This window comes from Nematostella vectensis, chromosome 5 (assembly GCF_932526225.1).
Source record: "Nematostella vectensis chromosome 5, jaNemVect1.1, whole genome shotgun sequence".
In the NCBI taxonomy this organism is placed as follows: domain Eukaryota; kingdom Metazoa; phylum Cnidaria; class Anthozoa; order Actiniaria; family Edwardsiidae; genus Nematostella; species Nematostella vectensis.
In genome coordinates this window covers 18,688,557-18,705,419 of record NC_064038.1, presented here as the reverse complement: position 1 = coordinate 18,705,419, position 16,863 = coordinate 18,688,557, and the positions used below count along the sequence as shown (strand labels likewise).

Here is a 16,863-nt window from a genome sequence, read left to right as displayed (position 1 = left end):
GAAATGCCTACATCACACGGTATTCCCAGGCGGTCACCCATCCAAGTACTAACCGCGCCCTACTGAGCTTAACTTCGGTGATCGGACGAGAACCGGTGCTTTCTCAGTGGTATGGTCGTAGACGACAGAACTGTTTAAGATCTATCTATTATATAACAGTCCTGTGAGTACCTCGATAACAAAAAGGAAATGCCTACAGCACACGGTATTCCCAGGCGGTCACCCATCCAAGTACTAACCGTGCCCTACTGAGCTTAACTACGGTGATCGGACGAGAACCGGTGCTTTCTCAGTGGTATGGCCGTAGACGACAGAACTGTGTAAGAAATAGATTTTATATAACAGTCCTGTGAGTAATTTGGTAACAAAAAGGAAATGCCTACAGCACACGGTATTCCGAAGCGGTCACCCATCCAAGTACTTACCGCGCCCTACTGAGCTTAACTTCGGTGATCGGACGAGAACCGGTTCTTTCTCAGTGGTATGGCCGTAGACGACAGAACTGTGTAAGAAATATATATTATATAACAGTCCTGTGAGTACTTCGATGACAAAAAGGAAATGCCTACAGCACACGGTATTCCCAGGCGGTCACCCATCCAAGTACTAACAGCGCCCTACTGAGCTTAACTTCGGTGATCGGACGAGAACCGGTGCTTTCTCAGTGGTATGGCCGTAGACGATAGAACTGTGTAAGATCTATCTATTATATAACAGTCCTGTTAGTACTTCGAAAACAAAAAGGAAATGCCTACAGCACACGGTATTCCCAGGCGGTCACCCATCCAAGTACTAACCGTGCCCTACTGAGCTTAACTACGGTGATCGGACGAGAACCTGTGCTTTCTCAGTGGTATGGCCGTAGAGGACAGAACTGTGTAAGATCTATCTATTATATAACAGTCCTGTGAGTACTTTGGTAACAAAAAGGAAAAGTCTACAGCACACGGTATTCCGAAGCGGTCACCCATCCAAGTACTTACCGCGCCCTACTGAGCTTAACTTCGGTGATCGGACGAGAACCGGTGCTTTCTAAGTGGTATGGCCGTAGACGATAGAACTGTGTGAGATCTATCTATTATATAACAGTCCTGTGAGTACTTCGATGACAAAAAGGAAATGCCTACCGCACACGGTATTCTCAGGCGGTCACCCATCCAAGTACTAACCGCGCCCTACTGAGCTTAACTTCGGTGATCGGACGAGAACCGGTGCTTTTTCAGTGGTATGGCCGTAGACGATAGAACTGTTTAAGATCTATCTATTATATAACAGTCCTGTGAGTACCTCGATAACAAAAAGGAAATGCCTACAGCACACGGTATTCCCAGGCGGTCGCCCGTCCAAGTACTAACCGTGCCCTACTGACTTTAAGTTCTGTGATCGGACAAGAACTGGTGCTTTCTAAGTGGTATGGCCGAAGACGATAGAACTGTGTAAGATCTATCTATTATATAAAAGTCCTGTGAGTACTTCGATGACAAAAAGGAAATGCCTACAGCACACGGTATTCCCAGGCGGTCACCCATCCAAGTACTAACCGCGCCCTACTGAGCTTAACTTCGGTGATAGGACGAGAACCGGTGCTTTCTCAGTGGTATGGCCGTAGACGATAGAACTGTGTAAGATCTATCTATTATATAACAGTCCTGTTAGTACTTCGAAAACAAAAAGGAAATGCCTACAGCACACGGTATTCCCAGGCGGTCACCCATCCAAGTACTAACCGCGCCCTACTGAGCTTAACTTCAGTGATCGGACGAGAACCGGTGCTTTCTCAGTGGTATGGCCGTAGACGATAGAACTGTTTAAGATCTATCTATTATATAACAGTCCTGTGAGTACCTCGATAACAAAAAGGAAATGCCTACATCACACGGTATTCCCAGGCGGTCACCCGTCCAAGTGCTAACCGTGCCCTACTGACTTTAAGTTCTGTGATCGGACGAGAACTGGTGCTTTCTCAGTGGTATGGCCGTAAACGATAGAACTGTGTAACATCTATCTATTATATAACAGTCCTGTCAGTACCTCTATAACAAAAAGGAAATGCCTACAGCACACGGTATTCCGAAGCGGTCACCCATCCAAGTACTTACGGAGCCCTACTGAGCTTAACTTCGGTGATCGGACGAGAACCGGTGCTTTCTCAGTGGTATGGTCGTAGACGACAGAACTGTTTAAGATCTATTATATAACAGTCCTGTGAGTACCTCGATAACAAAAAGGAAATGCCTACAGCACACGGTATTCCCAGGCGGTCACCCATCCAAGTACTAACCGTGCCCTACTGAGCTTAACTACGGTGATCGGACGAGAACCGGTGCTTTCTCAGTGGTATGGCCGTAGACGACAGAACTGTGTAAGAAATAGATTTTATATAACAGTCCAGTGAGTACTTTGGTAACAAAAAGGAAATGCCTACAGCACACGGTATTCCGAAGCGGTCACCCATCCAAGTACTTACCGCGCCCTACTGAGCTTAACTTCGGTGATCGGACGAGAACCGGTGCTTTCTAAGTGGTATGGCCGTAGACGATAGAACTGTGTAAGATCTATCTATTATATAACAGTCCTGTGAGTACTTCGATGACAAAAAGGAAATGCCTACAGCACACGGTATTCCCAGGCGGTCACCCATCCAAGTACTAACCGCGCCCTACTGAGCTTAACTTCGGTGATCGGACGAGAACCGGTGCTTTCTCAGTGGTATGGCCGTAGACGACAGAACTGTGTAAGAAATATATTTTATATAACAGTCCTGTGAGTACTTCGATGACAAAAAGGAAATGCCTACAGCACACGGTATTCCCAGGCGGTCACCCATCCAAGTACTAACCGCGCCCTACTGAGCTTAACTTCGGTGATCGGACGAGAACCGGTGCTTTCTCAGTGGTATGGCCGTAGACGATAGAACTGTTTAAGACCTATCTATTATATAACAGTCCTGTGAGTACCTCGATAACAAAAAGGAAATGCCTACAGCACACGGTATTCCCAGCCGGTCACCCGTCCAAGTACTAACCGTGCCATACTGACTTTAAGTTCTGTGATCGGACGAGAACTGGTGCTTTCTCAGTGGTATGGCCGTAAACGATAGAACAGTGTAACATCTATCTATTATATAACAGTCCTGTCAGTACCTCGATAACAAAAAGGAAATGCCTACAGCACACGGTATTCCGAAGCGGTCACCCATCCAAGTACTTACCGCGCCCTACTGAGCTTAACTTCGGTGATCGGACGAGAACCGGTGCTTTCTAAGTGGTATGGCCGTAGACGATAGAACTGTGTAAGATCTATCTATTATATAACAGTCCTGTGAGTACTTCGATGACAAAAAGGAAATGCCTACAGCACACGGTATTCACAGGCGGTCACCCATCCAAGTACTAACCGCGCCCTACTGAGCTTAACTTCTGTGATCGGACGAGAACCGGTGCTTTCTCAGTGGTATGGTCGTAGACGACAGAACTCTTTAAGATCTATCTATTATATAACAGTCCTGTGAGTACCTCGATAACAAAAAGGAAATGCCTACAGCACACGGTATTCCCAGGCGGTCACCCATCCAAGTACTAACCGTGCCCTACTGAGCTTAACTACGGTGATCGGACGAGAACCGGTGCTTTCTCAGTGGTATGGCCGTAGACGACAGAACTGTGTAAGAAATAGATTCTATATAACAGTCCTGTGAGTACTTTGGTAACAAAAAGGAAATGCCTACAGCACACGGTATTCCCAGGCGGTCACCCATCCAAGTACTTACCGCGCCCTACTGAGCTTAACTTCGGTGATCGGACGAGAACCGGTGCTTTCTAAGTGGTATGGCCGTAGACGATAGAACTGTGTAAGATCTTTCTATTATATAACAGTCCTGTGAGTACTTCGATGACAAAAAGGAAATGCCTACAGCACACGGTATTCCCAGGCGGTCACCCATCCAAGTACTAACCGCGCCCTACTGAGCTTAACTTCGGTGATCGGACGAGAACCGGTGCTTTCTCAGTGGTATGGCCGTAGACGATAGAACTGTTTAAGATCTATCTATTATATAACAGTCCTGTGAGTACCTCGATAACAAAAAGGAAATGCCTACAGCACACGGTATTCCCAGGCGGTCGCCCGTCCAAGTACTAACCGTGCCCTACTGACTTTAAGTTCTGTGATCGGACAAGAACTGGTGCTTTCTCAGTGGTATGGCCGTAAACGATAGAACTGTGTAACTTCTATCTATTATATAACAGTCCTGTCAGTACCTCGATAACAAAAAGGAAATGCCTACAGCACACGGTATTCCGAAGCGGTCACCCATCCAAGTACTTACCGCGCCCTAATGAACTTAACTTCGGTGATCGGACGAGAACCGGTGCTTTCTAAGTGGTATGGCCGTAGACGATAGAACTGTGTAAGATCTATCTATTATCTAACAGTCCTGTGAGTACTTCGATGACAAAAAGGAAATGCCTACAGCACACGGTATTCCCAGGCGGTCACCCATCCAAGTACTAACCGCGCCCTACTGAGCTTAACTTCGGTGATCGGACGAGAACCGGTGCTTTCTCAGTGGTATGGTCGTAGACGACAGAACTGTTTAAGATCTATCTATTATATAACAGTCCTGTGAGTACCTCGATAACAAAAAGGAAATGCCTACAGCACACGGTATTCCCAGGCGGTCACCCATCCAAGTACTAACCGTGCCCTACTGAGCTTAACTACGGTGATCGGACGAAAACCGGTGCTTTCTCAGTGGTATGGCCGTAGACGACAGAACTGTGTAAGAAATAGATTTTATATAACAGTCCTGTGAGTACTTTGGTAACAAAAAGGAAATGCCTACAGCACACGGTATTCCGAAGCGGTCACCCATCCAAGAACTTACCGCGCCCTACTGAGCTTAACTTCGGTGATCGGACGAGAACCGGTGTTTCTCAGTGGTATGGCCGTAGACGACAGAACTGTGTAAGAAATATATATTATATAACAGTCCTGTGAGTACTTCGATGACAAAAAGGAAATGCCTACAGCACACGGTATTCCCAGGCGGTCACCCATCCAAGTACTAACCGCGCCCTACTGAGCTTAACTTCGGTGATCGGACGAGAACCGGTGCTTTCTCAGTGGTATGGTCGTAGACGACAGAACTGTTTAAGATCTATCTATTATATAACAGTCCTGTGAGTACCTCGATAACAAAAAGGAAATGCCTACAGCACACGGTATTCCCAGGCGGTCACCCATCCAAGTACTAACCGTGCCCTACTGAGCTTAACTACGGTGATCGGACGAGAACCGGTGCTTTCTCAGTGGTATGGCCGTAGACGACAGAACTGTGTAAGAAATAGATTTTATATAACAGTCCTGTGAGAACTTTGGTAACAAAAAGGAAATGCCTACAGCACACGGTATTCCGAAGCGGTCACCCATCCAAGTACTTACCGCGCCCTACTGAGCTTAACTTCGGTGATCGGACGAGAACCGGTGCTTTCTCAGTGGTATGGCCGTAGACGACAGAACTGTGTAAGAAATATATATTATATAACAGTCCTGTGAGTACTTCGATGACAAAAAGGAAATGCCTACAGCACACGGTATTCCCAGGCGGTCACCCATCCAAGTACTAACCGCGCCCTACTGAGCTTAACTTCGGTGATCGAACGAGAACCGGTGCTTTCTCAGTGGTATGGCCGTAGACGACAGAACTGTGTAAGAAATAGATTTTATATAACAGTCCTGTGAGTACTTTGGTAACAAAAAGGAAAAGTCTACAGCACACGGTATTCCGAAGCGGTCACCCATCCAAGTACTTACCGCGCCCTACTGAGCTTAACTTCGGTAATCGGACGAGAACCGGTGCTTTCTAAGTGGTATGGCCGTAGACGATAGAACTGTGTGCGATCTATCTATTATATAACAGTCCTGTGAGTACTTCGATTACAAAAAGGAAATGCCTACCGCACACGGTATTCTCAGGCGGTCACCCATCCAAGTACTAACCGCGCCCTACTGAGCTTAACTTCGGTGATCGGACGAGAACCGGTGCTTTCTCAGTGGTATTGCCGTAGTCGACAGAACTGTGTAAGAATTATATATTATATAACAGTCCTGTGAGTACTTTGGTAACAAAAAGGAAATGCCTACAGCACACGGTATTCTGAAGCGGTCACCCATCCAAGTACTTACCGCGCCCTACTGAGCTTAACTTCGGTGATCGGACGAGAACCGGTGCTTTCTAAGTGGTATGGCCGTAGACGATAGAACTGTGTAAGATCTATCTATTATATGACAGTCCTGTGAGTACTTCGATGACAAAAAGGAAATGCCTACAGCACACGGTATTCCCAGGCGGTCACCCATCCAAGTACTAACCGCGCCCTACTGAGCTTAACTTCGGTGATAGGACGAGAACCGGTGCTTTCTCAGTGGTATGGCCGTAGACGATAGAACTGTGTAAGAAATAGATTTTATATAACAGTCCTGTGAGAACTTTGGTAACAAAAAGGAAATGCCTACAGCACACGGTATTCCGAAGCGGTCACCCATACAAGTACTTACCGCGCCCTACTGAGCTTAACTTCGGTGATCGGACGAGAACCGGTGCTTTCTCAGTGGTATGGCCGTAGACGACAGAACTGTGTAAGAAATATATATTATATAACAGTCCTGTGAGTACTTCGATGACAAAAAGGAAATGCCTACAGCACACGGTATTCCCAGGCGGTCACCCATCCAAGTACTAACCGCGCCCTACTGAGCTTAACTTCGGTGATCGGACGAGAACCGGTGCTTTCTCAGTGGTAAGGCCGTAGACGACAGAACTGTGTAAGAAATAGATTTTATATAACAGTCCTGTGAGTACTTTGGTAACAAAAAGGAAAAGTCTACAGCACACGGTATTCCGAAGCGGTCACCCATCCAAGTACTTACCGCGCCCTACTGAGCTTAACTTCGGTAATCGGACGAGAACCGGTGCTTTCTAAATGGTATGGCCGTAGACGATAGAACTGTGTGCGATCTATCTATTATATAACAGTCCTGTGAGTACTTCGATGACAAAAAGGAAATGCCTACCGCACACGGTATTCTCAGGCGGTCACCCATCCAAGTACTAACCGCGCCCTACTGAGCTTAACTTCGGTGATCGGACGAGAACCGGTGCTTTCTCAGTGGTATTGCCGTAGTCGACAGAACTGTGTAAGAATTATATATTATATAACAGTCCTGTGAGTACTTTGGTAACAAAAAGGAAATGCCTACAGCACACGGTATTCTGAAGCGGTCACCCATCCAAGTACTTACCGCGCCCTACTGAGCTTAACTTCGGTGATCGGACGAGAACCGGTGCTTTTTAAGTGGTATGGCCGTAGACGATAGAACTGTGTAAGATCTATCTATTATATGACAGTCCTGTGAGTACTTCGATGACAAAAAGGAAATGCCTACAGCACACGGTATTCCCAGGCGGTCACCCATCCAAGTACTAACCGCGCCCTACTGAGCTTAACTTCGGTGATCGGACGAGAACCGGTGCTTTCTCAGTGGTATGGCCGTAGACGACAGAACTGTGTAAGAAATATATATTATATAACAGTCCTGTGAGTACTTCGATGACAAAAAGGAAATGCCTACAGCACACGGTATTCCCAGGCGGTCACCCATCCAAGTACTAACCGCGCCCTACTGAGCTTAACTTCGGTGATCGGACGAGAACCGGTGCTTTCTCAGTGGTATGGCCGTAGACGATAGAACTGTGTAAGATCTATCTATTATATAACAGTCCTGTTAGTACTTCGAAAACAAAAAGTAAATGCCTACAGCACACGGTATTCCCAGGCGGTCACCCATCCAAGTACTAACTGCGCCCTACTGAGCTTAACTTCGGTGATCGGACGAGAACCGGTGCTTTCTCAGTGGTATGGCCGTAGACGATAGAACTGTTTAAGATCTATCTATTATATAACAGTCCTGTGAGTACCTCGATAACAAAAAGGAAATGCCTACAGCACACGGTATTCTCAGCCGGTCACCCGTCCAAGTACTAACCGTGCCATACTGACTTTAAGTTCTGTGATCGGACGAGAACTGGTGCTTTCTCAGTGGTATGGCCGTAAACGATAGAACTGTGTAACATCTATCTATTATATAACAGTCCTGTCAGTACCTCGATAACAAAAAGGAAATGCCTACAGCACACGGTATTCCGAAGCGGTCACCCATCCAAGTACTTACCGCGCCCTACTGAGCTTAACTTCGGTGATCGGACGAGAACCGGTGCTTTCTAAGTGGTATGGCCGTAGACGATAGAACTGTGTAAGATCTATCTATTATATAACAGTCCTGTCAGTACCTCGATAACAAAAAGGAAATGCCTACAGCACACGGTATTCCGAAGCGGTCACCCATCCAAGTACTTACAGGGCCCTAATGAGCTTAACTTCGGTGATCGGACGAGAACCGGTGCTTTCTAAGTGGTATGGCCGTAGACGATAGAACTGTGTAAGATCTATCTATTATCTAACAGTCCAGTGAGTACTTCGATGACAAAAATGAAATGCCTACAGCACACGGTATTCCCAGGCGGTCACCCATCCAAGTACTAACCGCGCTCTACTGAGCTTAACTTCGGTGATCGGACGAGAACCGGTGCTTTCTCAGTGGTATGGTCGTAGACGACAGAACTGTTTAAAATCTATCTATTATATAACAGTCCTGTGAGTACCTCGATAACAAAAAGGAAATGCCTACAGCACACGGTATTCTCAGGCGGTCACCCATCCAAGTACTAACCGTGCCCTAATGAGCTTAACTACGGTGATCGGACGAGAACCGGTGCTTTCTCAGTGGTATGGCCGTAGACGACAGAACTGTGTAAGAAATAGATTTTATATAACAGTCCTGTGAGTACTTCGGTAACAAAAAGGAAATGCCTACAGCACACGGTATTCCGAAGCGGTCACCCATCCAAGTACTTACCTCGCACTACTGAGCTTAACTTCGGTGATCGGACGAGAACCGGTGCTTTCTCAGTGGTATGGCCGTAGACGACAGAACTGTTTAAGATCTATCTATTATATAACAGTCCTGTGAGTACCACGATAACAAAAAGGAAATGCCTACAGCATACGGTATTCCCAGGCGGTCACCCATCCAAGTACTAACCGTGCCCTACTGAGCTTAACTACGGTGATCGGACGAGAACCGGTGCTTTCTCAGTGGTATGGCCGTAGACGACAGAACTATGTAAGAAATAGATTTTATATAACAGTCCTGTGAGTACTTTGGTAACAAAAAGCAAATGCCTACAGCACACGGTATTCCGAAGCGGTCACCCATCCAAGTACTTAACGCGCCCTACTGAGCTTAACTTCGGTGATCGGACGAGAACCGGTGCTTTCTAAGTGGTATGGTCGTAGACGATAGAACTGTGTAAGATCTATCTATTATATAACAGTCCTGTGAGTACTTCGATGACAAAAAGGAAATGACTACGGCACACGGTATTCCCAGGCGGTCACCCATCCAAGTACTAACCGCGCCCTACTGAGCTTAACTTCGGTGATCGGACGAGAACCGGTGCTTTCTCAGTGGTATGGCCGTAGACGACAGAACTGTGTAAGAAATATATATTATTTAACAGTCCTGTGAGTACTTCGATGACAAAAAGGAAATGCCTACAGCACACGGTATTCCCAGGCGGTCACCCATCCAAGTACTAACCGCGCCCTACTGAGCTTAACTTTGGTGATCGGACGAGAACCGGTGCTTTCTCAGTGGTATGGCCGTAGACGATAGAACTGTGTAAGGTCTATCTATTATATAACAGTCCTGTGAGTACATCGATAAGAAAAAGGAAATGCGTACAGCACACGGTATTCCCAGGCGGTCACCCGTCAAAGTACTAACCGTGCCCTACTGACTTTAAGTTCTGTGATCGGACGAGAACTGGTGCTTTCTCAGTGGTATGGCCGTAAACGATAGAACTGTGTAACATCTATCTATTATATAACAGTACTGTCAGTACCTCGATAACAAAAAGAAAATGCCAACAGCACACGGTATTCCGAAGCGGTCACCCGTCCAAGTACTAACCTTGCCCTACTGACTTTAAGTTCTGTGATCGGACGAGAACTGGTGCTTTCTCAGTGGTATGGCCGTAAACGATAGAACTGTTTAAGATCTATCTATTATATAACAGTCCTGTGAGTACCTCGATAACAAAAAGGAAATGCCTACAGCACACGGTATTCCCAGGCGGTCACCCGTCCAAGTACTAACCGTGCCCTACTGACTTTAAGTTCTGTGATCAAACGAGAACTGGTGCTTTCTCAGTGGTATGGCCGTAAACGATAGAACTGTGTAACATCTATCTATTATATAACAGTCCTGTCAGTACCTCGATAACAAAAAGGAAATGCCTACAGCACACGGTATTCCGAAGCTGTCACCCGTCCAAGTACTAACCGTGCCCTACTGACTTTAAGTTCTGTGATCGGACGAGAACCGGTGCTTTCTAAGTGGTATGGCCGTAGACGATCGAACTGTGTAAGATCTATCTATTATCTAACAGTCCCGTGAGTACTTCGATGACAAAAAGGAAATGCCTACAGCACACGGTATTCCCAGGCGGTCAGCCATAAAAGTACTAACCGCGCCCTACTGAGCTTAACTTCGGTGATCGGACGAGAACCGGTGCTTTCTCAGTGGTATAATCATAGACGACAGAACTGTTTAAGATCTATCTATTATATAACAGTCCTGTGAGTACCTCGATAACAAAAAGGAAATGCCTACAACACACGGTATTCCCAGGCGGTCACCCATCCAAGTACTAACCGTGCCCTACTGAGCTTAACTACGGTGATCGGACGAGAACCGGTGCTTTCTCAGTGGTATGGCCGTAGATGACAGAACTGTGTAAGAAATAGATTTTATATAACAGTCCTGTGAGTACTTTGGTAACAAAAAGGAAATGCCTACAGCACACGGTATTCTGAAGCGGTCACCCATCCAAGTACTTACCGCGCCCTACTGAGCTTAACTTCGGTGATCGGACGAGAACCGGTGCTTTCTAAGTGGTATGGCCGTAGACGATAGAACTGTGTAAGATCTATCTATTATATAACAGTCCTGTGAGTACTTCGATGACAAAAAGGAAATGCCTACAGCACACGGTATTCCCAGGCGGTCACCCATCCAAGTACTAACCGCGCCCTACTGAGCTTAACTTCGGTGATCGGACGAGAATCGGTGCTTTCTCAGTGGTATGGCCGTAGACGACAGAACTGGGTAAGAAATATATATTATATAACAGTCCTGTGAGTACTTCGATGACAAAAATGAAATGCCTACAGCACACGGTATTCCCAGGCGGTCACCCATCCAAGTACTAACCGCGCCCTACTGAGCTTAACTTCGGTGATCGGACGAGAACCGGTGCTTTCTCAGTGGTATGGCCGTAGACGACAGAACTGTGTAAGAAATAGATTTTATATAACAGTCCTGTGAGCACTTTTGTAACAAAAAGGAAATGCCTACAGCACACGGTATTCCGAAGCGGTCACCCATCCAAGTACTTACCGCGCCCTACTGAGCTTAACTTCGGTGATGGGACGAGAACCGGTGCTTTCTAAGTGGTATGGCCGTAGACGATAGAACTGTGTAAGAAATATATATTATATAACAGTCCTGTGAGTACTTCGATGACAAAAAGGAAATGCCTACAGCACACGGTATTCCGAAGCGGTCACCCATCCAAGTACTTACCGCGCCCTACTGAGCTTAACTTCGGTGATCGGACGAGAACCGGTGCTTTCTAAGTGGTATGGCCGTAGACGATATAACTGTGTAAGATCTATCTATTATATAACAGTCCTGTGAGTACTTCGATGACAAAAAGGAAATGCCTACAGCACACGGTATTCCCAGGCGGTCACCCATCCAAGTACTAACCGCGCCCTACTGAGCTTAACTTCAGTGATCGGACGAGAACCGGTGCTTTCTAAGTGGTATGGCCGTAGACGATAGAACTGTGTAAGATCTATCTATTATATAACAGTCCTGTGAGTACTTCGATGACAAAAAGGAAATGCCTACAGCACACGGTATTCCGAAGCGGTCACCCATCCAAGTACTTACCGTGCCCTACTGAGCTTAACTTCGGTGATGGGACGAGAACCGGTGCTTTCTAAGTGGTATGGCCGTAGACGATAGAACTGTGTAAGATCTATCTATTATATAACAGTCCTGTGAGTACTTCGATGACAAAAAGGAAATGCGTACAGCACACGGTATTCCCAGGCGGTCACCCATCCAAGTACTAACCGCGCCCTACTGAGTTTAAATTCGGTGATCGGACGAGAACCGGTGCTTTCTCAGTGGTATGGTCGTAGACGACAGAACTGTTTAAGATCTATCTATTATATAACAGTCCTGTGAGTACCTCGATAACAAAAAGGAAATGCCTACAGCACACGGTATTCCCAGGCGGTCACCCATCCAAGTACTAACCGTGCCCTACTGAGCTTAACTACGGTGATCGGACGAGAACCGGTGCTTTCTCAGTGGTATGGCCGTAGACGACAGAACTGTGTAAGAAATAGATTTTATATAACAGTCCTGTTAGCACTTTTGTAACAAAAAGGAAATGCCTACAGCACACGGTATTCCGAAGCGGTCACCCATCCAAGTACTTACCGCGCCCTACTGAGCTTAACTTCGGTGATGGGACGAGAACCGGTGCTTTCTAAGTGGTATGGCCGTAGACGATAGAACTGTGTAAGAAATATATATTATATAACAGTCCTGTGAGTACTTCGATGACAAAAAGGAAATGCCTACAGCACACGGTATTCCGAAGCGGTCACCCATCCAAGTACTTACCGCGCCCTACTGAGCTTAACTTCGGTGATCGGACGAGAACCGGTGCTTTCTAAGTGGTATGGCCATAGACGATAGAACTGTGTAAGATCTATCTATTATATAACAGTCCTGTGAGTACTTCGATGACAAAAAGGAAATGCCTACAGCACACGGTATTCCCAGGCGGTCACCCATCCAAGTACTAACCGCGCCCTACTGAGCTTAACTTCGGTGATCGGACGAGAACCGGTGCTTTCTCAGTGGTATGGCCGTAGACGATAGAACTGTTTAAGATCTATCTATTATATAACAGTCCTGTGAGTACCTCGATAACAAAAAGGAAATGCCTACAGCACACGGTATTCCCAGGCGGTCACCAATCCAAGTACTAGCCGTGCCCTACTCAGCTTAACTACGGTGATCGGACGAGAACCGGTGCTTTCTCAGTGGTATGGCCGTAGACGACAGAACTGTATAAGAAATAGATTTGATATAACAGTCCTGTGAGTACTTCGGTAACAAAAAGGAAATGCCTACAGCACACGGTATTCCGAAGCGGTCACCCATCCAAGTACTTACCGCGCCCTACTGAGCTTAACTTCGGTGATCGGACGAGAACCGGTGCTTTCTCAGTGGTATGGCCGTAGACGATAGAACTGTGTAAGGTCTATCTATTATATAACAGTCCTGTCAGTACATCGATAAGAAAAAGGAAATGCGTACAGCACACGGTATTCCCAGGCGGTCACCCGTCCAAGTACTAACCGTGCCCTACTGAGCTTAACTACGGTGATCGGACGAGAACCGGTGCTTTCTCAGTGGTATGGCCGTAGACGACAGAACTGTGTAAGAAATAGATTTTATATAACAGTCCTGTGAGTACTTCGGTAACAAAAAGGAAATGCCTACAGCACACGGTATTTCCAGGCGGTCACCCGTCCAAGTACTAACCGTGCCCTAATGAGCTTAACTTAGGTAATCGGACGGGAACCGGTGCTTTCTCAGTGGTATGGCCGTAGACGACAGAACTGTGTAAGAAATAGATTTTATATAACAGTCCTGTGAGTACTTCGGTAACAAAAAGGAAATGCCTACAGCACACGGTATTCCGAAGCGGTCACCCATCCAAGTACTTACCGCGCCCTACTGAGCTTAACTTCGGTGATCGGACGAGAACCGGTGCTTTCTCAGTGGTATGGCCGTAGACGACAGAACTGTTTAAGATCTATCTATTATATAACAGTCCTGTGAGTACCACGATAACAAAAAGAAAATGCCTACAGCACACGGTATTCTCAGGCGGTCACCCATCCAAGTACTAACCGTGCCCTAATGAGCTTAACTACGGTGATCGGACGAGAACCGGTGCTTTCTCAGTGGTATGGCCGTAGACGACAGAACTGTGTAAGAAATAGATTTTATATAACAGTCGTGTGAGTACTTTGGTAAGAAAAAGGAAATGCCTACAGCACACGGTATTCCGAAGCGGTCACCCATCCAAGTACTTACCGCGCCCTACTGAGCTTAACTTCGGTGATCGGACGAGAACCGGTGCTTTCTAAGTGGTATGGCCGTAGACGATAGAACTGTGTAAGACCTATCTATTATATAACAGTCCTGTGAGTACTTCGATGACAAAATGGAAATGCCTACAGCACACGGTATTCCCAGGCGGTCACCCATCCAAGTACTAACCGCGCCCTACTGAGCTTAACTTCGGTGATCGGACGAGAACCGGTGCTTTCTAAGTGGTATGGCCGTAGACGATAGAACTGTGTAAGATCTATCTATTATATAACAGTCCTGTGAGTACTTCGATGACAAAAAGGAAATGCCTACAGCACACGGTATTCCGAAGCGGTCACCCATCCAAGTACTTACCGTGCCCTACTGAGCTTAACTTAGGTGATGGGACGAGAACCGGTGCTTTCTAAGTGGTATGGCCGTAGACGATAGAACTGTGTAAGATCTATCTATTATATAACAGTCCTGTGAGTACTTCGATGACAAAAATGAAATGCCTACAGCACACGGTATTCCCAGGCGGTCACCCATCCAAGTACTAACCGCGCCCTACTGAGCTTAAATTCGGTGATCGGACGAGAACCGGTGCTTTCTCAGTGGTATGGTCGTAGACGACAGAACTGTTTAAGATCTATCTATTATATAACAGTCCTGTGAGTACCTCGATAACAAAAAGGAAATGCCTACAGCACACGGTATTCGCAGGCGGTCACCCATCCAAGTACTAACCGTGCCCTACTGAGCTTAACTACGGTGATCGGTAGAGAACCGGTGCTTTCTCAGTGTTATGGCCGTAGACGACAGAACTGTGTAAGAAATAGATTTTATATAACAGTCCTGTGAGCACTTTTGTAACAAAAAGGAAATGCCTACAGCACACGGTATTCCGAAGCGGTCACCCATCCAAGTACTTACCGCGCCCTACTTAGCTTAACTTCGGTGATGGGACGAGAACCGGTGCTTTCTAAGTGGTATGGCCGTAGACGATAGAACTGTGTAAGAAATATATATTATATAACAGTCCTGTGAGTACTTCGATGACAAAAAGGAAATGCCTACAGCACACGGTATTCCGAAGCGGTCACCCATCCAAGTACTTACCGCGCCCTACTGAGCTTAACTTCGGTGATCGGACGAGAACCGGTGCTTTCTAAGTGGTATGGCCGTAGACGATAGAACTGTGTAAGATCTATCTATTATATAACAGTCCTGTGAGTACTTCGATGACAAAAAGGAAATGCCTACAGCACACGGTATTCCCAGGCGGTCACCCATCCAAGTACTAACCGCGCCCTACTGAGCTTAACTTCGGTGATCGGACGAGAACCGGTGCTTTCTCAGTGGTATGGTCGTAGACGACAGAACTGTTTAAGATCTATCTATTATATAACAGTCCTGTTAGTACTTCGATGACAAAAAGGAAATGCCTACAGCACACGGTATTCCCAGGCGGTCACCCATCCAAGTACTAACCGCGCCCTACTGAGCTTAACTTCGGTGATCGGACGAGAACCGGTGCTTTCTCAGTGGTATGGCCGTAGACGATAGAACTGTTTAAGATCTATCTATTATATAACAGTCCTGTGAGTACCTCGATAACAAAAAGGAAATGCCTACAGCACACGGTATTCCCAGGCGGTCACCAATCCAAGTACTAGCCGTGCCCTACTGAGCTTAACTACGGTGATCGGACGAGAACCGGTGCTTTCTCAGTGGTATGGCCGTAGACGACAGAACTGTATAAGAAATAGATTTGATATAACAGTCCTGTGAGTACTTCGGTAACAAAAAGGAAATGCCTACAGCACACGGTATTCCGAAGCGGTCACCCATCCAAGTACTTACCGCGCCCTACTGAGCTTAACTTCGGTGATCGGACGAGAACCGGTGCTTTCTCAGTGGTATGGCCGTAGACGATAGAACTGTGTAAGGTCTATCTATTATATAACAGTCCTGTGAGTACATCGATAAGAAAAAGGAAATGCGTACAGCACACGGTATTCCCAGGCGGTCACCCGTCCAAATACTAACCGTGCCCTACTGAGCTTAACTACGGTGATCGGACGAGAACCGGTGCTTTCTCAGTGGTATGGCCGTAGACGACAGAAGTGTGTAAGAAATAGATTTTATATAACAGTCCTGTGAGTACTTCGGTAACAAAAAGGAAATGCCTACAGCACACGGTATTTCCAGGCGGTCACCCGTCCAAGTACTAACCGTGCCCTAATGAGCTTAACTTCGGTAATCGGACGGGAACCGGTGCTTTCTCAGTGGTATGGCCGTAGACGACAGAACTGTGTAAGAAATAGATTTTATATAACAGTCCTGTGAGTACTTCGGTAACAAAAAGGAAATGCCTACAGCACACTGTATTCCGAAGCGGTCACCCATCCAAGTACTTACCGCGCCCTACTGAGCTTAACTTCGGTGATCGGACGAGAACCGGTGCTTTCTCAGTTGTATGGCCGTAGACGACAG

The 16,863-nt window shown here is 46.5% G+C and overlaps 80 non-coding genes and 11 pseudogenes across 80 annotated transcripts; all 91 read right to left on the bottom strand.

The window, feature by feature from the left end:
* Positions 1-4: 4 nt before the first annotated feature.
* LOC125564073 lies at positions 5-123 on the bottom strand. Its single transcript, XR_007309092.1, has one exon. It is a non-coding gene; the product is annotated as a 5S ribosomal RNA (ribosomal RNA).
* A 67-nt stretch (positions 124-190) lies between these two features.
* LOC125563421 lies at positions 191-309 on the bottom strand. Its single transcript, XR_007308439.1, has one exon. It is a non-coding gene; the product is annotated as a 5S ribosomal RNA (ribosomal RNA).
* A 67-nt stretch (positions 310-376) lies between these two features.
* Positions 377-495, bottom strand: LOC125565385. Its single transcript, XR_007310398.1, has one exon. It is a non-coding gene; the product is annotated as a 5S ribosomal RNA (ribosomal RNA).
* Positions 496-562: 67 nt separating this feature from the next.
* LOC125564525 lies at positions 563-681 on the bottom strand. The gene has a single exon (XR_007309544.1). It is a non-coding gene; the product is annotated as a 5S ribosomal RNA (ribosomal RNA).
* A 67-nt stretch (positions 682-748) lies between these two features.
* On the bottom strand, positions 749-867 carry LOC125565369. The gene has a single exon (XR_007310383.1). It is a non-coding gene; the product is annotated as a 5S ribosomal RNA (ribosomal RNA).
* Positions 868-934: 67 nt separating this feature from the next.
* LOC125564910 lies at positions 935-1,053 on the bottom strand. The gene has a single exon (XR_007309928.1). It is a non-coding gene; the product is annotated as a 5S ribosomal RNA (ribosomal RNA).
* A 67-nt stretch (positions 1,054-1,120) lies between these two features.
* Positions 1,121-1,239, bottom strand: LOC125565138. The gene has a single exon (XR_007310155.1). It is a non-coding gene; the product is annotated as a 5S ribosomal RNA (ribosomal RNA).
* Positions 1,240-1,306: 67 nt separating this feature from the next.
* On the bottom strand, positions 1,307-1,425 carry LOC125567082 (annotated as a pseudogene).
* A 67-nt stretch (positions 1,426-1,492) lies between these two features.
* Positions 1,493-1,611, bottom strand: LOC125564857. Its single transcript, XR_007309875.1, has one exon. It is a non-coding gene; the product is annotated as a 5S ribosomal RNA (ribosomal RNA).
* Positions 1,612-1,678: 67 nt separating this feature from the next.
* LOC125563657 lies at positions 1,679-1,797 on the bottom strand. Its single transcript, XR_007308677.1, has one exon. It is a non-coding gene; the product is annotated as a 5S ribosomal RNA (ribosomal RNA).
* A 67-nt stretch (positions 1,798-1,864) lies between these two features.
* LOC125567079 lies at positions 1,865-1,983 on the bottom strand (annotated as a pseudogene).
* Positions 1,984-2,050: 67 nt separating this feature from the next.
* On the bottom strand, positions 2,051-2,169 carry LOC125566441. The gene has a single exon (XR_007311450.1). It is a non-coding gene; the product is annotated as a 5S ribosomal RNA (ribosomal RNA).
* A 63-nt stretch (positions 2,170-2,232) lies between these two features.
* LOC125563420 lies at positions 2,233-2,351 on the bottom strand. The gene has a single exon (XR_007308438.1). It is a non-coding gene; the product is annotated as a 5S ribosomal RNA (ribosomal RNA).
* A 67-nt stretch (positions 2,352-2,418) lies between these two features.
* Positions 2,419-2,537, bottom strand: LOC125565586. Its single transcript, XR_007310598.1, has one exon. It is a non-coding gene; the product is annotated as a 5S ribosomal RNA (ribosomal RNA).
* A 67-nt stretch (positions 2,538-2,604) lies between these two features.
* LOC125566333 lies at positions 2,605-2,723 on the bottom strand. The gene has a single exon (XR_007311340.1). It is a non-coding gene; the product is annotated as a 5S ribosomal RNA (ribosomal RNA).
* Positions 2,724-2,790: 67 nt separating this feature from the next.
* Positions 2,791-2,909, bottom strand: LOC125566322. The gene has a single exon (XR_007311329.1). It is a non-coding gene; the product is annotated as a 5S ribosomal RNA (ribosomal RNA).
* Positions 2,910-2,976: 67 nt separating this feature from the next.
* On the bottom strand, positions 2,977-3,095 carry LOC125567047 (annotated as a pseudogene).
* Positions 3,096-3,162: 67 nt separating this feature from the next.
* Positions 3,163-3,281, bottom strand: LOC125565585. Its single transcript, XR_007310597.1, has one exon. It is a non-coding gene; the product is annotated as a 5S ribosomal RNA (ribosomal RNA).
* A 67-nt stretch (positions 3,282-3,348) lies between these two features.
* Positions 3,349-3,467, bottom strand: LOC125565800. The gene has a single exon (XR_007310811.1). It is a non-coding gene; the product is annotated as a 5S ribosomal RNA (ribosomal RNA).
* Positions 3,468-3,534: 67 nt separating this feature from the next.
* Positions 3,535-3,653, bottom strand: LOC125563419. The gene has a single exon (XR_007308437.1). It is a non-coding gene; the product is annotated as a 5S ribosomal RNA (ribosomal RNA).
* Positions 3,654-3,720: 67 nt separating this feature from the next.
* LOC125564552 lies at positions 3,721-3,839 on the bottom strand. The gene has a single exon (XR_007309571.1). It is a non-coding gene; the product is annotated as a 5S ribosomal RNA (ribosomal RNA).
* Positions 3,840-3,906: 67 nt separating this feature from the next.
* LOC125566312 lies at positions 3,907-4,025 on the bottom strand. The gene has a single exon (XR_007311319.1). It is a non-coding gene; the product is annotated as a 5S ribosomal RNA (ribosomal RNA).
* A 67-nt stretch (positions 4,026-4,092) lies between these two features.
* LOC125566908 lies at positions 4,093-4,211 on the bottom strand (annotated as a pseudogene).
* Positions 4,212-4,278: 67 nt separating this feature from the next.
* On the bottom strand, positions 4,279-4,397 carry LOC125566418. Its single transcript, XR_007311426.1, has one exon. It is a non-coding gene; the product is annotated as a 5S ribosomal RNA (ribosomal RNA).
* A 67-nt stretch (positions 4,398-4,464) lies between these two features.
* Positions 4,465-4,583, bottom strand: LOC125563888. The gene has a single exon (XR_007308907.1). It is a non-coding gene; the product is annotated as a 5S ribosomal RNA (ribosomal RNA).
* Positions 4,584-4,650: 67 nt separating this feature from the next.
* On the bottom strand, positions 4,651-4,769 carry LOC125564009. Its single transcript, XR_007309028.1, has one exon. It is a non-coding gene; the product is annotated as a 5S ribosomal RNA (ribosomal RNA).
* Positions 4,770-4,836: 67 nt separating this feature from the next.
* On the bottom strand, positions 4,837-4,954 carry LOC125566338. Its single transcript, XR_007311345.1, has one exon. It is a non-coding gene; the product is annotated as a 5S ribosomal RNA (ribosomal RNA).
* Positions 4,955-5,021: 67 nt separating this feature from the next.
* LOC125563887 lies at positions 5,022-5,140 on the bottom strand. Its single transcript, XR_007308906.1, has one exon. It is a non-coding gene; the product is annotated as a 5S ribosomal RNA (ribosomal RNA).
* A 67-nt stretch (positions 5,141-5,207) lies between these two features.
* On the bottom strand, positions 5,208-5,326 carry LOC125563418. The gene has a single exon (XR_007308436.1). It is a non-coding gene; the product is annotated as a 5S ribosomal RNA (ribosomal RNA).
* A 67-nt stretch (positions 5,327-5,393) lies between these two features.
* LOC125564454 lies at positions 5,394-5,512 on the bottom strand. Its single transcript, XR_007309472.1, has one exon. It is a non-coding gene; the product is annotated as a 5S ribosomal RNA (ribosomal RNA).
* A 67-nt stretch (positions 5,513-5,579) lies between these two features.
* On the bottom strand, positions 5,580-5,698 carry LOC125563247. The gene has a single exon (XR_007308266.1). It is a non-coding gene; the product is annotated as a 5S ribosomal RNA (ribosomal RNA).
* Positions 5,699-5,765: 67 nt separating this feature from the next.
* Positions 5,766-5,884, bottom strand: LOC125565846. Its single transcript, XR_007310855.1, has one exon. It is a non-coding gene; the product is annotated as a 5S ribosomal RNA (ribosomal RNA).
* A 67-nt stretch (positions 5,885-5,951) lies between these two features.
* LOC125565158 lies at positions 5,952-6,070 on the bottom strand. The gene has a single exon (XR_007310175.1). It is a non-coding gene; the product is annotated as a 5S ribosomal RNA (ribosomal RNA).
* A 67-nt stretch (positions 6,071-6,137) lies between these two features.
* LOC125565761 lies at positions 6,138-6,256 on the bottom strand. The gene has a single exon (XR_007310772.1). It is a non-coding gene; the product is annotated as a 5S ribosomal RNA (ribosomal RNA).
* Positions 6,257-6,323: 67 nt separating this feature from the next.
* On the bottom strand, positions 6,324-6,442 carry LOC125564856. The gene has a single exon (XR_007309874.1). It is a non-coding gene; the product is annotated as a 5S ribosomal RNA (ribosomal RNA).
* A 67-nt stretch (positions 6,443-6,509) lies between these two features.
* On the bottom strand, positions 6,510-6,628 carry LOC125564972. The gene has a single exon (XR_007309990.1). It is a non-coding gene; the product is annotated as a 5S ribosomal RNA (ribosomal RNA).
* Positions 6,629-6,695: 67 nt separating this feature from the next.
* LOC125563674 lies at positions 6,696-6,814 on the bottom strand. The gene has a single exon (XR_007308694.1). It is a non-coding gene; the product is annotated as a 5S ribosomal RNA (ribosomal RNA).
* Positions 6,815-6,881: 67 nt separating this feature from the next.
* On the bottom strand, positions 6,882-7,000 carry LOC125566073. Its single transcript, XR_007311080.1, has one exon. It is a non-coding gene; the product is annotated as a 5S ribosomal RNA (ribosomal RNA).
* A 67-nt stretch (positions 7,001-7,067) lies between these two features.
* Positions 7,068-7,186, bottom strand: LOC125565157. The gene has a single exon (XR_007310174.1). It is a non-coding gene; the product is annotated as a 5S ribosomal RNA (ribosomal RNA).
* A 67-nt stretch (positions 7,187-7,253) lies between these two features.
* On the bottom strand, positions 7,254-7,372 carry LOC125566156. Its single transcript, XR_007311163.1, has one exon. It is a non-coding gene; the product is annotated as a 5S ribosomal RNA (ribosomal RNA).
* A 67-nt stretch (positions 7,373-7,439) lies between these two features.
* On the bottom strand, positions 7,440-7,558 carry LOC125566301. The gene has a single exon (XR_007311308.1). It is a non-coding gene; the product is annotated as a 5S ribosomal RNA (ribosomal RNA).
* A 67-nt stretch (positions 7,559-7,625) lies between these two features.
* LOC125566289 lies at positions 7,626-7,744 on the bottom strand. Its single transcript, XR_007311296.1, has one exon. It is a non-coding gene; the product is annotated as a 5S ribosomal RNA (ribosomal RNA).
* A 67-nt stretch (positions 7,745-7,811) lies between these two features.
* LOC125564004 lies at positions 7,812-7,930 on the bottom strand. Its single transcript, XR_007309023.1, has one exon. It is a non-coding gene; the product is annotated as a 5S ribosomal RNA (ribosomal RNA).
* Positions 7,931-7,997: 67 nt separating this feature from the next.
* LOC125567064 lies at positions 7,998-8,116 on the bottom strand (annotated as a pseudogene).
* A 67-nt stretch (positions 8,117-8,183) lies between these two features.
* Positions 8,184-8,302, bottom strand: LOC125565584. The gene has a single exon (XR_007310596.1). It is a non-coding gene; the product is annotated as a 5S ribosomal RNA (ribosomal RNA).
* A 67-nt stretch (positions 8,303-8,369) lies between these two features.
* Positions 8,370-8,488, bottom strand: LOC125566765 (annotated as a pseudogene).
* A 67-nt stretch (positions 8,489-8,555) lies between these two features.
* LOC125565080 lies at positions 8,556-8,674 on the bottom strand. Its single transcript, XR_007310098.1, has one exon. It is a non-coding gene; the product is annotated as a 5S ribosomal RNA (ribosomal RNA).
* A 67-nt stretch (positions 8,675-8,741) lies between these two features.
* On the bottom strand, positions 8,742-8,860 carry LOC125564751. Its single transcript, XR_007309770.1, has one exon. It is a non-coding gene; the product is annotated as a 5S ribosomal RNA (ribosomal RNA).
* A 67-nt stretch (positions 8,861-8,927) lies between these two features.
* LOC125565685 lies at positions 8,928-9,046 on the bottom strand. The gene has a single exon (XR_007310696.1). It is a non-coding gene; the product is annotated as a 5S ribosomal RNA (ribosomal RNA).
* A 67-nt stretch (positions 9,047-9,113) lies between these two features.
* LOC125564658 lies at positions 9,114-9,232 on the bottom strand. Its single transcript, XR_007309677.1, has one exon. It is a non-coding gene; the product is annotated as a 5S ribosomal RNA (ribosomal RNA).
* A 67-nt stretch (positions 9,233-9,299) lies between these two features.
* On the bottom strand, positions 9,300-9,418 carry LOC125566307. Its single transcript, XR_007311314.1, has one exon. It is a non-coding gene; the product is annotated as a 5S ribosomal RNA (ribosomal RNA).
* A 67-nt stretch (positions 9,419-9,485) lies between these two features.
* Positions 9,486-9,604, bottom strand: LOC125567277. Its single transcript, XR_007311802.1, has one exon. It is a non-coding gene; the product is annotated as a 5S ribosomal RNA (ribosomal RNA).
* A 67-nt stretch (positions 9,605-9,671) lies between these two features.
* Positions 9,672-9,790, bottom strand: LOC125563696. Its single transcript, XR_007308716.1, has one exon. It is a non-coding gene; the product is annotated as a 5S ribosomal RNA (ribosomal RNA).
* A 67-nt stretch (positions 9,791-9,857) lies between these two features.
* LOC125566805 lies at positions 9,858-9,976 on the bottom strand (annotated as a pseudogene).
* Positions 9,977-10,043: 67 nt separating this feature from the next.
* Positions 10,044-10,162, bottom strand: LOC125566996 (annotated as a pseudogene).
* Positions 10,163-10,229: 67 nt separating this feature from the next.
* Positions 10,230-10,348, bottom strand: LOC125566770 (annotated as a pseudogene).
* A 67-nt stretch (positions 10,349-10,415) lies between these two features.
* On the bottom strand, positions 10,416-10,534 carry LOC125567096 (annotated as a pseudogene).
* A 67-nt stretch (positions 10,535-10,601) lies between these two features.
* Positions 10,602-10,720, bottom strand: LOC125566291. Its single transcript, XR_007311298.1, has one exon. It is a non-coding gene; the product is annotated as a 5S ribosomal RNA (ribosomal RNA).
* A 67-nt stretch (positions 10,721-10,787) lies between these two features.
* LOC125564649 lies at positions 10,788-10,906 on the bottom strand. Its single transcript, XR_007309668.1, has one exon. It is a non-coding gene; the product is annotated as a 5S ribosomal RNA (ribosomal RNA).
* Positions 10,907-10,973: 67 nt separating this feature from the next.
* On the bottom strand, positions 10,974-11,092 carry LOC125565760. The gene has a single exon (XR_007310771.1). It is a non-coding gene; the product is annotated as a 5S ribosomal RNA (ribosomal RNA).
* A 67-nt stretch (positions 11,093-11,159) lies between these two features.
* LOC125564355 lies at positions 11,160-11,278 on the bottom strand. The gene has a single exon (XR_007309374.1). It is a non-coding gene; the product is annotated as a 5S ribosomal RNA (ribosomal RNA).
* A 67-nt stretch (positions 11,279-11,345) lies between these two features.
* LOC125566278 lies at positions 11,346-11,464 on the bottom strand. The gene has a single exon (XR_007311285.1). It is a non-coding gene; the product is annotated as a 5S ribosomal RNA (ribosomal RNA).
* A 67-nt stretch (positions 11,465-11,531) lies between these two features.
* On the bottom strand, positions 11,532-11,650 carry LOC125566506. The gene has a single exon (XR_007311515.1). It is a non-coding gene; the product is annotated as a 5S ribosomal RNA (ribosomal RNA).
* A 67-nt stretch (positions 11,651-11,717) lies between these two features.
* LOC125565583 lies at positions 11,718-11,836 on the bottom strand. The gene has a single exon (XR_007310595.1). It is a non-coding gene; the product is annotated as a 5S ribosomal RNA (ribosomal RNA).
* A 67-nt stretch (positions 11,837-11,903) lies between these two features.
* On the bottom strand, positions 11,904-12,022 carry LOC125564779. The gene has a single exon (XR_007309798.1). It is a non-coding gene; the product is annotated as a 5S ribosomal RNA (ribosomal RNA).
* Positions 12,023-12,089: 67 nt separating this feature from the next.
* Positions 12,090-12,208, bottom strand: LOC125566439. Its single transcript, XR_007311448.1, has one exon. It is a non-coding gene; the product is annotated as a 5S ribosomal RNA (ribosomal RNA).
* A 67-nt stretch (positions 12,209-12,275) lies between these two features.
* LOC125566246 lies at positions 12,276-12,394 on the bottom strand. The gene has a single exon (XR_007311253.1). It is a non-coding gene; the product is annotated as a 5S ribosomal RNA (ribosomal RNA).
* Positions 12,395-12,461: 67 nt separating this feature from the next.
* On the bottom strand, positions 12,462-12,580 carry LOC125563416. Its single transcript, XR_007308435.1, has one exon. It is a non-coding gene; the product is annotated as a 5S ribosomal RNA (ribosomal RNA).
* A 67-nt stretch (positions 12,581-12,647) lies between these two features.
* LOC125566505 lies at positions 12,648-12,766 on the bottom strand. Its single transcript, XR_007311514.1, has one exon. It is a non-coding gene; the product is annotated as a 5S ribosomal RNA (ribosomal RNA).
* A 67-nt stretch (positions 12,767-12,833) lies between these two features.
* LOC125565842 lies at positions 12,834-12,952 on the bottom strand. The gene has a single exon (XR_007310851.1). It is a non-coding gene; the product is annotated as a 5S ribosomal RNA (ribosomal RNA).
* Positions 12,953-13,019: 67 nt separating this feature from the next.
* On the bottom strand, positions 13,020-13,138 carry LOC125566267. The gene has a single exon (XR_007311274.1). It is a non-coding gene; the product is annotated as a 5S ribosomal RNA (ribosomal RNA).
* Positions 13,139-13,205: 67 nt separating this feature from the next.
* On the bottom strand, positions 13,206-13,324 carry LOC125566019. Its single transcript, XR_007311027.1, has one exon. It is a non-coding gene; the product is annotated as a 5S ribosomal RNA (ribosomal RNA).
* Positions 13,325-13,391: 67 nt separating this feature from the next.
* LOC125564453 lies at positions 13,392-13,510 on the bottom strand. Its single transcript, XR_007309471.1, has one exon. It is a non-coding gene; the product is annotated as a 5S ribosomal RNA (ribosomal RNA).
* Positions 13,511-13,577: 67 nt separating this feature from the next.
* LOC125565209 lies at positions 13,578-13,696 on the bottom strand. The gene has a single exon (XR_007310224.1). It is a non-coding gene; the product is annotated as a 5S ribosomal RNA (ribosomal RNA).
* A 67-nt stretch (positions 13,697-13,763) lies between these two features.
* On the bottom strand, positions 13,764-13,882 carry LOC125566459. The gene has a single exon (XR_007311468.1). It is a non-coding gene; the product is annotated as a 5S ribosomal RNA (ribosomal RNA).
* Positions 13,883-13,949: 67 nt separating this feature from the next.
* LOC125564452 lies at positions 13,950-14,068 on the bottom strand. Its single transcript, XR_007309470.1, has one exon. It is a non-coding gene; the product is annotated as a 5S ribosomal RNA (ribosomal RNA).
* Positions 14,069-14,135: 67 nt separating this feature from the next.
* On the bottom strand, positions 14,136-14,254 carry LOC125564750. The gene has a single exon (XR_007309769.1). It is a non-coding gene; the product is annotated as a 5S ribosomal RNA (ribosomal RNA).
* A 67-nt stretch (positions 14,255-14,321) lies between these two features.
* On the bottom strand, positions 14,322-14,440 carry LOC125565582. The gene has a single exon (XR_007310594.1). It is a non-coding gene; the product is annotated as a 5S ribosomal RNA (ribosomal RNA).
* A 67-nt stretch (positions 14,441-14,507) lies between these two features.
* On the bottom strand, positions 14,508-14,626 carry LOC125564096. The gene has a single exon (XR_007309115.1). It is a non-coding gene; the product is annotated as a 5S ribosomal RNA (ribosomal RNA).
* A 67-nt stretch (positions 14,627-14,693) lies between these two features.
* Positions 14,694-14,812, bottom strand: LOC125566745 (annotated as a pseudogene).
* A 67-nt stretch (positions 14,813-14,879) lies between these two features.
* On the bottom strand, positions 14,880-14,998 carry LOC125565237. The gene has a single exon (XR_007310252.1). It is a non-coding gene; the product is annotated as a 5S ribosomal RNA (ribosomal RNA).
* Positions 14,999-15,065: 67 nt separating this feature from the next.
* Positions 15,066-15,184, bottom strand: LOC125566215. The gene has a single exon (XR_007311222.1). It is a non-coding gene; the product is annotated as a 5S ribosomal RNA (ribosomal RNA).
* Positions 15,185-15,251: 67 nt separating this feature from the next.
* LOC125566160 lies at positions 15,252-15,370 on the bottom strand. The gene has a single exon (XR_007311167.1). It is a non-coding gene; the product is annotated as a 5S ribosomal RNA (ribosomal RNA).
* A 67-nt stretch (positions 15,371-15,437) lies between these two features.
* On the bottom strand, positions 15,438-15,556 carry LOC125565581. Its single transcript, XR_007310593.1, has one exon. It is a non-coding gene; the product is annotated as a 5S ribosomal RNA (ribosomal RNA).
* Positions 15,557-15,623: 67 nt separating this feature from the next.
* On the bottom strand, positions 15,624-15,742 carry LOC125563886. The gene has a single exon (XR_007308905.1). It is a non-coding gene; the product is annotated as a 5S ribosomal RNA (ribosomal RNA).
* A 67-nt stretch (positions 15,743-15,809) lies between these two features.
* Positions 15,810-15,928, bottom strand: LOC125566256. The gene has a single exon (XR_007311263.1). It is a non-coding gene; the product is annotated as a 5S ribosomal RNA (ribosomal RNA).
* A 67-nt stretch (positions 15,929-15,995) lies between these two features.
* Positions 15,996-16,114, bottom strand: LOC125564997. The gene has a single exon (XR_007310015.1). It is a non-coding gene; the product is annotated as a 5S ribosomal RNA (ribosomal RNA).
* A 67-nt stretch (positions 16,115-16,181) lies between these two features.
* On the bottom strand, positions 16,182-16,300 carry LOC125564450. Its single transcript, XR_007309468.1, has one exon. It is a non-coding gene; the product is annotated as a 5S ribosomal RNA (ribosomal RNA).
* Positions 16,301-16,367: 67 nt separating this feature from the next.
* Positions 16,368-16,486, bottom strand: LOC125565914. Its single transcript, XR_007310922.1, has one exon. It is a non-coding gene; the product is annotated as a 5S ribosomal RNA (ribosomal RNA).
* A 67-nt stretch (positions 16,487-16,553) lies between these two features.
* Positions 16,554-16,672, bottom strand: LOC125566003. The gene has a single exon (XR_007311011.1). It is a non-coding gene; the product is annotated as a 5S ribosomal RNA (ribosomal RNA).
* A 67-nt stretch (positions 16,673-16,739) lies between these two features.
* Positions 16,740-16,858, bottom strand: LOC125566400. The gene has a single exon (XR_007311407.1). It is a non-coding gene; the product is annotated as a 5S ribosomal RNA (ribosomal RNA).
* Positions 16,859-16,863: the final 5 nt, after the last annotated feature.